Source organism: Gymnogyps californianus, chromosome 27 (assembly GCF_018139145.2).
Source record: "Gymnogyps californianus isolate 813 chromosome 27, ASM1813914v2, whole genome shotgun sequence".
Lineage (NCBI taxonomy): Eukaryota > Metazoa > Chordata > Aves > Accipitriformes > Cathartidae > Gymnogyps > Gymnogyps californianus.
In genome coordinates, this window is record NC_059497.1 from 1,227,137 (window position 1) to 1,240,356 (window position 13,220).

At 41.6% G+C, this 13,220-nt stretch overlaps 1 protein-coding gene across 2 annotated transcripts in view; it reads left to right on the plus strand.

Annotated features, from left to right (window-relative positions):
- Window positions 1-13,220, plus strand: part of KCND3 (potassium voltage-gated channel subfamily D member 3) — a 120,222-nt gene that overhangs the window by 77,226 nt on the left and 29,776 nt on the right. The window lies entirely within an intron of this gene.

Here is a 13,220-nt window from a genome sequence, read left to right on the forward strand (position 1 = left end):
TAGGCCCGCACCACTGCTTCAGTGATCCCTCTTATGAGCCCAATTAACTTTGTAAATCTAACCCTGCGTCAGTTCTGATTTTGCTCACAAGTCAGGTGAGTCTGTGGATGAGAACATAGCCACCATGAGAACACAGTCAGGCAACGCAAGGCTGAAAGGACATACTCAAGCACTACATGCTTGCTGCACGTGAAAGCATTGAAATACATATCTACAAGTCTTCAATTCACCCTGATTCTGCTTTGCTTAGAAGTAAAGGCTGAGACAGTCTGCACTACAAATACGCTCTTCCCGGTTCCTCAGCATCGGAGCTCGTGTGCTCTAGAAGAGAGCTCCAGAAAGCCGTGCTGCCTTCCCACCCCGTGACACGGTTTTACAACATTTGCAATATTATTTGTGATTTTACTGAAGGGCAATAAAGAAAACTCCTTTCAAATCTTTCTGATCTTGGTAACATCCTGTACACCCCAATCATCCTTCAAGGACCAGTTCCATGTTTGACTTTCCAGATTGCCTTTCAACCCATTATTACAAGGATTTGTCCCTTATGTTTCCAGGACTTGAGTAGCCTGCACTGAAATAGTTTCAGCAGAGCTTGTAAGTACTCTCTGCAACAGGATCACTTCGATGCTCATGTAATTCTTCCTATCGCTGAAATATGTCTTTCATTTACAATGTATGCCTGATCCAAGTAAATTCTTAATTCCTTTCATATGTCACTATCTGATGACAAATGCCACATTATTAGATCACTTTCCCTTGGAAGGGACAGAAGTGTATATTTAGGTAATATCCAGCCCTTGGATAGCATTTTACATCTGCAGGAAAAGGAAGCATTAATCAGATAGGTCTAAAACTAACTGGAATTTGTACACAACTTTCCTTTGCCTTGAATGAAGTGAGTTTCCGACATCACTATTTAAAAAAATATGTATTTGTGAAATTATGTTTATTAGAGTCTGTATTTTATGGATAGAGATAATAGGATGTAGAGAGAAGTGAACAGCTCACATTATTTTTTTAGACATGAGATATACCTTTCACTTGTGCCACGTCTCTCATTCCACTAAACCTGACATACTTTATGCACTTCACTATTTGATCATAATTGCTAACTGTTGAAATAGAACTTTTGATCAGGAAAGGTAATTCTATGCAAATTTACAGAATTATAGCTATTCTTAAAGTATTTCAAACTATTATTTAAAAAGGAGCTTAGGTGCTTAAATATAATTAAAGAAATCACGCTTCTAAGGAGATGATCAAATTAAAACAGCTTTACTCTTCCAATAAACTAGTCAAAAAGCCACTCTATAGGAACTGTGAGAAAGAGGTTAGTTGTGCATATGTGTGTGACTGTACCCAGTACTAAAGCGCAGCTACCTCCACATGGAGGCAAAATTTCAAATACTGTAGCAAGAAAAACACTGCACGAGGCGAACTGCCTCCAGATTGAGAGTATTCACCATTTTTTTTACTGCAAGGGTGACTGAGCACTGGAACAGCTTGACGACAGAGGTCACGGAGCCTCCATCCTTGGAGACATGGAAAACCCGATTGCCACAGCCCTGAGCAACCTGCTCTGGGTGAGCCTGCTCTGAGCAGGGCTTAGACCAGACAGTCTCCAGAGGACCCTTCCAACCTCGGCCACTCTGCGGTTCTGTGACTGAGCCATATATCCAGAGCAGGCTTTTTCTAAATCTGTTGTCATGAACATGGTGGAGGGAACCGGCCAGGGCTCCAATGATTTTGTCCCGCTCTGCTCATCCCCGCAGAAAGGCTATAGAAACTTTACAGACGATCCAGGCATTGCATGGCATTCCTCTCTCAGAAAGCTTTTAGAGTACGGATCAATTATGTATACAGCTTCCAGTGCATCTTCTGACCAGTACAGAGATGCCTGGGATGTGTAATACTCCATTAAAACTTACTCCTTTTTCTTCTGCTCACTTCTTCAACTCCTTTGAAACTGCTTCCAATTCCAAGTTCAACTTTTCCAGAATCTGAGGCTTTCAAAAAGCCAATTCTTAAAAAGCTAATTAATTCCCCATAGGCTTTTTTTTTTTGACTCAGTAAATATTTCTGAGATTGCTTTTTGTATAATCAGTGTTAGCAACTCATTAAAATGCACAGTATGTGTATCATTTTGAATGTGACATGGCTCAGCATGGACGCTCAAGCTGCTTAAAAAGACAGAAAAGAAAAAGATGAGGATAAAATGAAAGCAAAAACCCAGCATCTTCTTTAAGCTGACACCACAGCTAAGAATTTAAGACAGGGCAGGAAGCCTTCAACCCTCCTATTAGGTGAAAAGTCTAATTGCTCAATGCACTGACCGGCCTCTCAAGCCTGTATGTTTTCTGAAAAGATTTCTTTTACAGAGAGCTTTAAGGTGCTAAAAAAAAAGGATTCTACTTTCAGGTAATTGTATAAGGTTTTTCCTCATAATATGAGGATTTTTCTTGATTAATAATGAATGAAGTAATTTAAAAGGCCTTTAGTGTATGCAGCCAGAAATAAATAATGCTTTAATCTGGGACATTTTATTTTCCGTTAAAACAAACACTTTTTAAAAAGCATGTGTTGGTGAGAATAGAAGGACTTGGTTGCTAACATGCCAGATGCCTGTATCAGATGACAGTCAGATGGACAATAATACTCAGGACTTTTTCCTAATATTTCCTGAGTATTGTTGATGCTTGATGGCTGTAGAAAACACAAAGATTAAAAATATTACTTTGGGTCACAACGAGAAAACCCAAGACGAAGGGCTTGCTGAGTAGTGGGTGGCTGCAAAGCTGCCGTCTCACTTTAATTGGCCTTATTTCAGTTGGTGTGCTCTATAATGGATAAAATACACCTCTGTTCACTTATAGACAAATTATAATGACTGACATACTAGTAAAATTATAACAATGCTAAATCATAAACTAATTAGTAGCTGTGTGTACAGTAACTTCTTTAAGCATGTTACAATCACAAGCTGTTGGGCAAGACACCTCCGAGCATCCAGACTGACACTGCAGGCTTCCCCTTGCCTGCATGCAGGGAGCAGCCGTACAGGCGAGGTTAACTGAAAGAAAATACATAAATAAACAAAAAGATCAGAGCGCAGTGCCTCATTACAACTCGTACGCGTGCCACAGCTCTATGGTTTAAGGGCCAAAGAGAGCCCGGGGGTGGTGACTGCCCCGTACCACCGCAAGGGCTAACTCTTACAAATGGATTTGAGTCTTAGTGCCCACATTAGAATTTAAATTAAATTAAACATTGACCAAGGAAGAACTTGCTGTCAGGTTCAGGGTGAAAAGCTTCAATTACCAAGGAAGCTGGAGTCCTTGAAAATAACATCATACTTTCACCTTCACGGGGAAAAAAATCACAATATGGAGGTACACAGCAAGGGGTGAGCTTTTTGTCAGAAAAGAAAGAAAGAATAAAATGGATTTTTTTTTTGCTCACATATGACAATAAATCCCCACTGTTATGTTAAACCAGTGAGCTTTTCCTCAACTGATAATGGTGAGTTGAAGGGCCAAACAGTAACTTGTTGTGAACATATGTACATTTTCCAATTCTGCTGACAACAGACCCGCTTCGAGCAAGAGACTGCTCTAGAGACCCACACAGGCCCCTGACGCTGCCATTACCACGCGTCTATGAATTTGCAGCTTAGAACAGGGGAAAAAAACAAAACAAAACAAAACAAAACTTCCCTGATTCAGGGAACTGAGGACCTCTGCAATTTGCCAAACACAAGTTTAGGAAATGGATTCTGACTCTTTTCTTGTTGGACTCTGTTATTCTGCAACTTGCCCTGCAACACACACAGACCTCCAATGTGTGATCAGTGCCGCTGGAGGATTTGAGGTGCATCAACATGTAGCAGTTGCTCTTCACTTGAAATTCTCTAGTGTGGAGAACTCCAGAATGGCATGAAATTACCACCACCACCCACTGGTCCTGGAGTCCATTGAAATGTTTCCTCTTTACAGTTGTCTTCTGCTCAGAAAAACAGCAGCCCAGGTAACATCTTTGGTGTTTCCTGCTAAGTCTTCTCAATAATTTTCAAATCAAAAGTAACTCTGTCAATTGGAGAAAGTTCTGTCTTACCGAAAATGCTGTTAAGCTCAGCAGGCTAACCAAAAAAAAAAAAAAAAAAAAATCAAAGAAAGGTTTTTCTGCTACATCTATCACTACTGAAACTGAGATTTGAGGATCAAAAACTTAGATGACAGCATAGCTGCTTGGTGATGCATGAAGCAAAAGAAAACTGAGATCACTTTTTGCTAGATATATCAGCTTTGCAAGAACTAAAAGGAATAGAGCTTCCTCTGATAAGCTGAATGAATAAACATTAGGAATAAAAGACAGTAAGGTGTGGAGGTTAAGACTGGAGATATTTTCTGCAAAGTGAAATTCAGGTTTTCTTACACTGATTCTACATTTTTTCTGCAAAGTGAAATTCAGCTTTTCTTACATTGATTCTACATTGAAGTCAATTCCTCTTTTTCTCTGAATAACTATTAAACCAACAGTTTAAATTTTCCTTTTTTTTTTTGTGAAAAACTAGTTAATGCTTTATGAAGTGGTCATAGAGAAACCTGAGATATCATAAAAAAAGAAAACATCTATTTTTCTTTAGTGAGGTGTGCATGACATAAAACTGCTATTTCTGTTAAGCAGTAGACAATTACCCCGCACGTCATTTCTGAGTTATATAGATCAATGGGACATTCCAGATTTCAGTCCCTACTTTTGTTACCTGCTACTGTGACAGCGACAGCCAAGGATCAAGGCAGACAGTCCACATCTACCATTAAGGGAGAGCAAACAGGAGATCTCTGACGCTATCTCTAAAAATGCATTTGCTGGCAGAGCTGAAATGCAAGCAATTCTCCATTCAGAGAAATGTAATTTCTAGCAGGAGTTTGAGGGGAAAGGGAGAGGAGTCATGACAGTGTATTAGCTTGGGTTTGCCAAATGCAAAGAACAAACATTCATCTTAGTACCATTTCAAAAAAATATTTGAACAAGCATGTTATCATCTTTTCAGTGAACAGGAATTAAGTATGTGCTTAATATTAAGCAAGGACTGAAACAACGTGCTGAACTGGGACCACTGTGTTAACTGGTACAGGTTCCCCATGTGCTTTGAATAATTCCTGTTGGCTACAATGAAGAAAGATTTCTAGCAGTTGGCACACATTTGAAAATGATGAAGAGCAAAGAAATCACTGACTGAAAGTCTCAGATATGGTGCAAGTCACAATTTGCAGAGGCGATGAAATTACAGAACCTGAGTCAGGTGGATGACAGCGTTAGCGTGGAAAGGATTATTAGTGTGAAAGGTATTAATAGAGGATATGCAAAGAGGCTCTCCTGTCAGCGCTCCTGTGACTGAAGCAGAAGATAAAGTTGCTTATGTTCCCAGGAAGAAAACCGTTCCCATCCTGCTGTGGCTCCACTCCAGCCCGCAGGACTTTAGGAAGTGACATTCATGGTCGCCCCATCTCTCACACCAAAGCAGGTTTGCATCGCACAGGTCTCCTTGCAGGAAGGAGGGTGCTCGCACTCCCATTGTAATCCCTTTTTCAAAGGTCTCTAATAATATTTCTTCCCCTACTGCTTTTAATGAATGGTAATAGAGAACACTTGATTAGAAGCCTTTCATCATTTTAGGACTAGGGGCTTTAGCTTTCTGACCTACTTTCCTTGCCAATGAAATTCCATTTTTAGCTTCAACTCAAGGTCTGAATGTTACCCAAATTCAGACCATCTGTTTTAACTGCCTACAGGCTGAGAAGTTGATCCAAGCCAGAAGAATAAATGGAACCAGTGTGTGCATATATTAAGTATTCTCAGCCCTCAGTGTATTAAATAACCTACTCAGTTTATTCCTGAGTCTACATAAACATTCCTGTTTCTTTGGGCAGTGCCTGGTGTTGTTGTGAGGAATATTTATGCTACCAGTTGCTCTCAGAGACCTTCAGCTAGGTCACCTTTCCTGTAGAAGTACAGGAATGAGTAGGCTACAGCTGACCCCAAGTCCACCCAATCCCTTAATTTGGCTTTGGTGAGGGTTGGTACGGGCTGCCCAGAAGAAGTACAGATCCCCTCTGAGCAAGTCAGTAGGGAATAACCTGCCTCTTTTTCTAATTCTCACTGTTAGAGAAGCAACAGAACTTGCATCTCCTCAGCGATCCTTTTTCATCCCAGGTGATGTAACTACATGGTCTCGGTGTTAACAAAAAGACAGCTGAGCAGTCCTTACGTGAATCTCTAGCAAATTCCCCACAGTATCTTGAAACCGTGAGTTCCAATGAGATAGCTTCTTGCACTGTACAGAAATCCCTCTCAGTTTTAAATGTCCTATCTTCCCATTTCATTGCACACTCACTTCTGTTAGTATGAGAAACGGGCCTCATAGCATCAGACCTTTCTTCAGGATTTCAGATACATCTCTCAGTCCTTTTATTACACAAAACTCAGTAACAAATATGAATTTATAAACCAGAACAAAATCAAAAAGGCAACATTACCTGGAAAATCCCTACTAAGTAGCTGCTGACTACAGCTTTACAAAAAATCAAAACCAATCTGAGTACTGAAGATAAGCTTCTGCTGCTAGCACTGATACGCATCTACAGCACTCATCCCTCGCAGCCTGGCTGATGGACGTAATTTCAGCAGAATATCTAGGGAGGATGAGAGCATCCATGAAAACATTAACAAATAAAATATGCCAGGGAAAAAGAAAACAGTATTGTAAAACCAAGCCAGATATTGCAGAAGTTGAATACCCAGCTGGGGAGCTGCCCAGCTCAAAACAAGGCAGAAAATAAGTATATTTAATGTAAAAGAATCCTAGCATGAAATAGGCTCTGTACTTCCCCTGACACAGCTGATTTGCTGTTCAAGTCTCATTTGACAGCCTGTTTATAGATTCTCTTGCTTCAAAGCCATTATGGCTCTGTTTACAGCACGCTCTTTCAGGAGGCACCACAAGCCTCCTCGCGTGTCAGGTTTCTCAGGCATTCATCAGTGCATCTCATTCCTTCTAGGATTAGTACATTTAAAAAGCTGACATTAACATACCAGACTGTCCTTATGGACATGGATTACTGAGTCTGTGTCTGCAAAACACTTTCAAAAAACTTCTCCTGTATTTTCAAAATGTCATGCCAGCATGAACTAATTAATCCTCAAAACACTTGTCCAGGACAGCTCTGAAAATATCTTGATCTCCCTTACGGACATGGAAAAATCAGACAGAAAGTGGACCTGTCTTTCCTGAGGCCATACAACAAGCCCACGACAAAGTCAGCTTTCAGACTGCAGGAGTGCTCCGTCACTGGTTCTGTGTCGCATGTCTGCATTCAATCCATCAGATGATATCACTGCCTCAGTAGCTCCAGAGCCCTCCTCCCACCTTCCCAGTATGCAGGAATTTAATACATCACATGTGAAAGTTTGTATGCCTCTGCTGAAAAAGGCAACAGCATCTGTGCATACCTAGAGGTATGAATACGTGACAGGAAAATGGCACACGTGAGCAGCAGCTCGCTGCGCTCTGGAGGGCTGTGGTTTTTGATGGGGTAATTCCAGCGAGGAGGGTGAAACAGCTAATGTGGCAGAGGAACCATGAATTAAACCCTAAACAAAAGATCTAACTACCCCCAGCCCCGGTACCATAGCTGTTATTTCCCTGTTCATTCGTCATGTGCAAAACCAAGAAAGGAACGAGTAATATTTGCTTTTGTTTTCATTGTATCATTGGAAGTGACATGATCATTATTTCACTGGAGGTTCAAAGCAGCATTAGCATGATTACCTTGGACTCGTACCTGTTAAACGGAGGGACATGAGCTCCTCTGAGCTGTCAAATGCAACATACGCAGTCTTGCAATGCAACTGAAACATTCTAGCTGAATTTTAGGCATTTTTTTCTCCTTTGTGCAAATCAAAACTTTGCATAGCAATTTACTTAGAGTATAAAAAAGGATCTCTTGCACCTGGAAAGCTACATGCTAATTCCATGCTTTATTCTATCTCTTTCATGCAAAAGGCTTTCAAAATCATATGCTATTGTACAGTACATAATGTTATTATTCTGTCCTTATTGTCCTAAAAGCAGAAGCTTACAGGCTGGAGTGAAATCTTCTTTTGACTCTACTGTGCCGGGCAAAAGGTTAGAGAGATAAAGAAGCTCTCAAAGAGCTGTTAATGCCAGTATGAGGCAGAAATACTAAATCATTTGAAGCGGCATTGTCTCTGTTTCCATCCTCCGTGAGATATTTCAGCTTCCATAGGCTGTGTGTGAAAACCACACGGTTTCGCATCACTAGGCAGGAAATGTCCCTTGACCGCTTAAACATAGCGACCAGAAAAAGCACAGTCCTCTTCCGACCGTTTGATCCACGAGCCAGCTGTCCCCACGTTCTTCTGTCGGCTCTGCGACCTTCACCAAATCATCTGGGGGCACAGGAGTGTGCCCCAGGACGCCCTGAGCGCGCTGCTCTGTGGGGTCTGCCTGCCCTCCCTTGAGCCAGCTCTGGAGAAGAGGAGGGGTGTTGGGCCTGACGCTCTGCCCAAAGACAGGTCTTTTACTGGTAAGAAGGAAGGTGTTGGGATACAGGTTTATCAATTTTCAATTGCACTCTTATTTCCTCTGCATCTAGAGAAACCAATGGAGACAACAGCTATACAATAATGGTAATTTATGAACCATAAGCCCCTCCCCACGTACATGCCTTACACCGGCTGAGAAGCTGACATACGAAAAGGCTGCTGGAAAAGAGCATCCTCTGAAAAGCTGTTTCACTGTCCCCACAGAGTTGTTATTGCTGTAGCACCTTCTGATGTCCTTATACTATAGGATCTTCCAGCTTTTTGACTACAATTCCCTATTTCTAGGGCTGTGAATATTGCACAGAGAGATAGGATCATCAGAGATGCTGCTGAGAGTCTATTTTTAGAGTGAGTCATTTGATGAGCTGTTCAGCACCTTATTTATTGCTGTCTCCAGCTGGGGAGCTAAGCACTGTCCAGACACCTCTACTGCTAAAACCAGAACTCAGAAGCAGTGACCTCTATTTGATAACATTTTCTGTACTGACAGAGAGAAAAACAACAGCACATTATGCTGTCAAGGCTAATAGCTGCTAATTAGGGTGAGTGACATATGACCCCTTTTATATCCAAAGAACACAGAAGTCAAATAAAATATTGAAATTCTGCATTCACAGTCCCTTCCAGTCTAAAGAGTGACCACGTAAAAGTAATTTCCTATTTTGTTTTTTTCCTGGTTTGCCTGTTTAAGGCTTTACTTGAACTTTACATTATGTGTACAGCGAGTAAGAGTCTCAGTGGTCACAGTGATTCCTTGGTAGGAAATGGGGCTTTGGAGGGACACCAGAAGAAAAGGAGACAAACCACAGCTATGTCATTGGAAACACGGGACACACGTGTAGAGGCTCCAGAATCACCATCAGTGTGCAGAGAGAGCACTGAGGGGACTGCGGCAGCACGGGCAGCTCCTCCCAAAGGTCGCACGCCTTCGCACGCCCCAGTGCTCGTCTGGCAGGAGGTGTATCTCACCTAGCACAGCAATGGATTCAGCAGCTGAAAACTGGCTGAATCTGTTGCCATCTAACTGGATTCCTGGCAAAATAAATAGAAAAGGTGTTTATCTCTAGGCATGTTCCACATCTAACCTAGCCGATGCTCAGCATTTATCTCAGGACAAGCCTGGAGCCACGTACAGGCTGCCTTTACTCCAGATTTCTGTACAACTGCCTTGCCTTATTAATATCTGTAACGCAGTAGCACTTAGGGGTCACCGCTGCCTGTTGGGTATATTCAGAACATGGGGCAGCTCCTGCTCTGAAGAACCTAGCACCTACTTAACCAAGCAGGCAAAGAAGAAGTAACCACTTGCCATTTCATAAATGAGGAACTGAGGTACAGAAAGCTGAAATAATTTGCTAGAGGTCACATTAAAAGTCTACTGAATTTGCAGCCTCCTGTTTTATTACAGGCTCAAACATCCTGTTAGACCCTCTGAATGTTAATCATTACCTAACTCTTCTATCTTCTTGCTGCTCTAATGAGATTATTGATGAATTACTTAGAATGCACTTTTTGTAGAAGAAATTTTTTAGGTGACAAGTTACCTTTTACTAAACAAATTAATGGGAAAGTTGGAGTTCTCTCATTCCAGTTTGGGGAAAAGAAGTTTTGGGTTTAAAATGCCCAATTAGTACTAACTGAAATCCAATATTTAAGATTATTTGGCATTGTATCTGTTATAAATATGCCATGTGGCCATTAGTACCTCGTGGTACCATCAGGACAAAAATAGTCACTCCAGCAATTAATATTGCAGTAGTTGCATATGTCAATATAGGAGTAGAACAATTGCAACTTTATAGATTCATTCCAAACCCCATCATAGTCAAAGTCAAAGGGAGGCCTCTCATTAAGTGCAAGGGGATCTAGAGCAAGCTCTGCTGGAGCATAGCTGGGTTTTACTCTGATCAAAATGCTATGGGTTTTACTCTGATCAAAATGCTATGACATTTCCAAACATCAGGATCACTCGCATTGCAGGTCAGCCCAGTAAAGCCAGAGAACATGGCTGCCAGTGCACGACGTGCCATGCGAACCCAGAGCGACGAATCCAACAGCGTTCTCTCCACAGATAACTCTGCGATAGATCCAGAAGTTAGTGTTACAAGTTTCGGGTCTTGTTCCTGTGCAGCCTGCTCCAGCCAGTGCAAAATTTCTCATCGCAGTAGCTCTCATAATAATTTTGCAAATGAAGTTCTACATCTCCCCAGCAAAATCCTCCATGCTCCAAGACAGTTTGATCTTTCCTGATGGTGTTCTAAGGCACCTTCTCTGAAGTCCCAAGTAATGATGTAACTCTCAGTCTGCATGTAAGAACAAAACTCTACAAAACAGACTGTGAGCCAGACGCTTATTATTATACTTTCTACAAATGCACAGAAGGGCTTTCTCTCAGTGCTCCAGGTCACTGAGATCATGTTTGAGGCATATGATTAATTTTCAGCCTTATTGTGTTAAGGGGTGGCAGGAAAAAAATAAGAAAGATTTATTTTTTTTTTAGAACTGTGTTAAATGACGCAGCAGACCTTGTCACTTAGCAAGAGCTTTTAAACTATCTTTGCATAAAGCAGCAGCTAAAAAGTTAATAGACATAAATAGCAGTTTATTGATTTGAGGTATTCTGAGGGGTTTTAATGCAGGTGAAGGCAGGAAAAGGATTCTGCTTGGGATAATTAAGCCTTAGCTAGTGAAGCCTGAAGCATTTACACCAAAAAAAAACCCCAAACCCAAACCAAAACAAAAACCTGAAAATGCCAAAGAAAAGCTGTCACTTGGCCTGAAACTAAGCCCTTCCTGGGACACAAGCAAGTGTGATAGCCCAGCAATGATAATCTTTTACCCAGCTGCTTGGCCAAGCTGTCTGGCCACTGAGCCTAGAAGGAGAGCACGAGAGACTCCCAGGAGCAAGCAGTTAATGTGTAATGAGTTCTGCTTTTATTCAGAGACCCTCATACCAACAGGTTCTTAGATGGGGGAAAGGAGTTCAGCTGATAAAAAAGTTATTTGGTTTTCCCCTTGGACGTAAATTATTATTAGCACAACTCTGTTGCCATAAAAGCTCTTTGTTGGTCATATGCAGACATCAAAGGTAAAAATTAAGCCTCAGCTGTAAATCATTTTGCTTTTCAGTATTTGCTGCATCAAACACCAAAACATCCCAAAGAAGAGCACGGAAATCCCAAACACCATCTGATAGCAACTAGGGGCCTCTCCAGATTTCAAGCACCCTGAAACAAGGGATGTCTTCCTTAGGCCCAGATTTTAATTTTAGCATCCTTTCCCTGTCTACTGCAAAACTTCAGCAGGTTGCAGTGCCTAGGACCTCTCTTCTACTCCAGGGCGTAGCCAGGTCACATACACCTGCTTGTATTGGGATTTCACAGAGTACAATGTGTCCTCCTGAGTCACAGAGGTACTTTGGGAATTCCTGTACCCCGGTGGTTTGTACACAGTCATTTCAGTACCAGAGATTTTTTTTTTTTTTAAATCTGTTGTTATTTGGCTGCTTGCTTTTCCCTTTCCACCAGATGAAAATTACTTCAATGAATATTGATATTAATATACATTTGCATGCAAGCATGTAATAAATGGCTCACTGAAACAAGGCCTGTAAATTCAGTCAGTGGCTGTGCTAATCATGTTCCTATCATACTCTGGGGGCATTAGCTACAAATGAGATTTTTGTTACATGATCAGAACACACTGCAATCCACATCCAGCTTGCTGGATGGGTTTTTATTTGCCTGTCAGCCGTTTGCAGAAGAAAGCATTGAAGTCACTTCTAGAGGGCAAACTACAGGGGAGGAAGAGCCTCCTATGGAGGTTACCACCGCATCTGCTGAACGCAGGGCACAACATTTGCCTTGCCAACATCTGGTGCCCGCTGGGTATCAGAAATTGTGCTGTGAGACAGGGGAATCGTGAGCGATGGCACAGTCAGTTAGAATTAAGAGGTCCAATCACCTGGCATGCAACATGGGGATTGTGTCAGGCCAAACTGAAAATCAGAATTCAAAATCCCCGCTACCTTCGCTGTAACGCAGCATTCAGTGAGCCAGCGCAGTCAACCAGGTGCCCAAGTCCCAGAGCAGTTTCAGTACCATATGTTCCATGAGGGAGTAACAGCCATGCTCCTTCTTACAGCATCGGTGAGTAGCCATAAGGGAAAGCACGTTGGTTTTCTTTACAGGACAGTATTAAAGCTTAAGCATTAAACTGCTGCAGAAAGCTTTTGCAATATACAAAGTAAAAACACAAACAGCAAATAAGCACTCAACAGAGTAGTGACTTCTGTCATGTGGAATCCACAGAACCTAAACCAGCATCATCTTCCATCTGTGCAAAATGGATTATTCCATCTCGGATTCTGCTGGTATTATTTAACATACAAATTACAATTGTGAACGAAGATTTCTGGGTCAAACCCAGTGCAGAGGTTTGTCTGAATATTTTTCAGCTGGTCTCATATTCCTGAGAATTCACCCTTTACTGAATCCAGACTTTGAATGAACCCCAATTTCTGACTGTACAGATGGCAAGGAAACTGCTGGGTTTTGAAATGGAAGTGTAAATCAGTCCTCATTTGCACC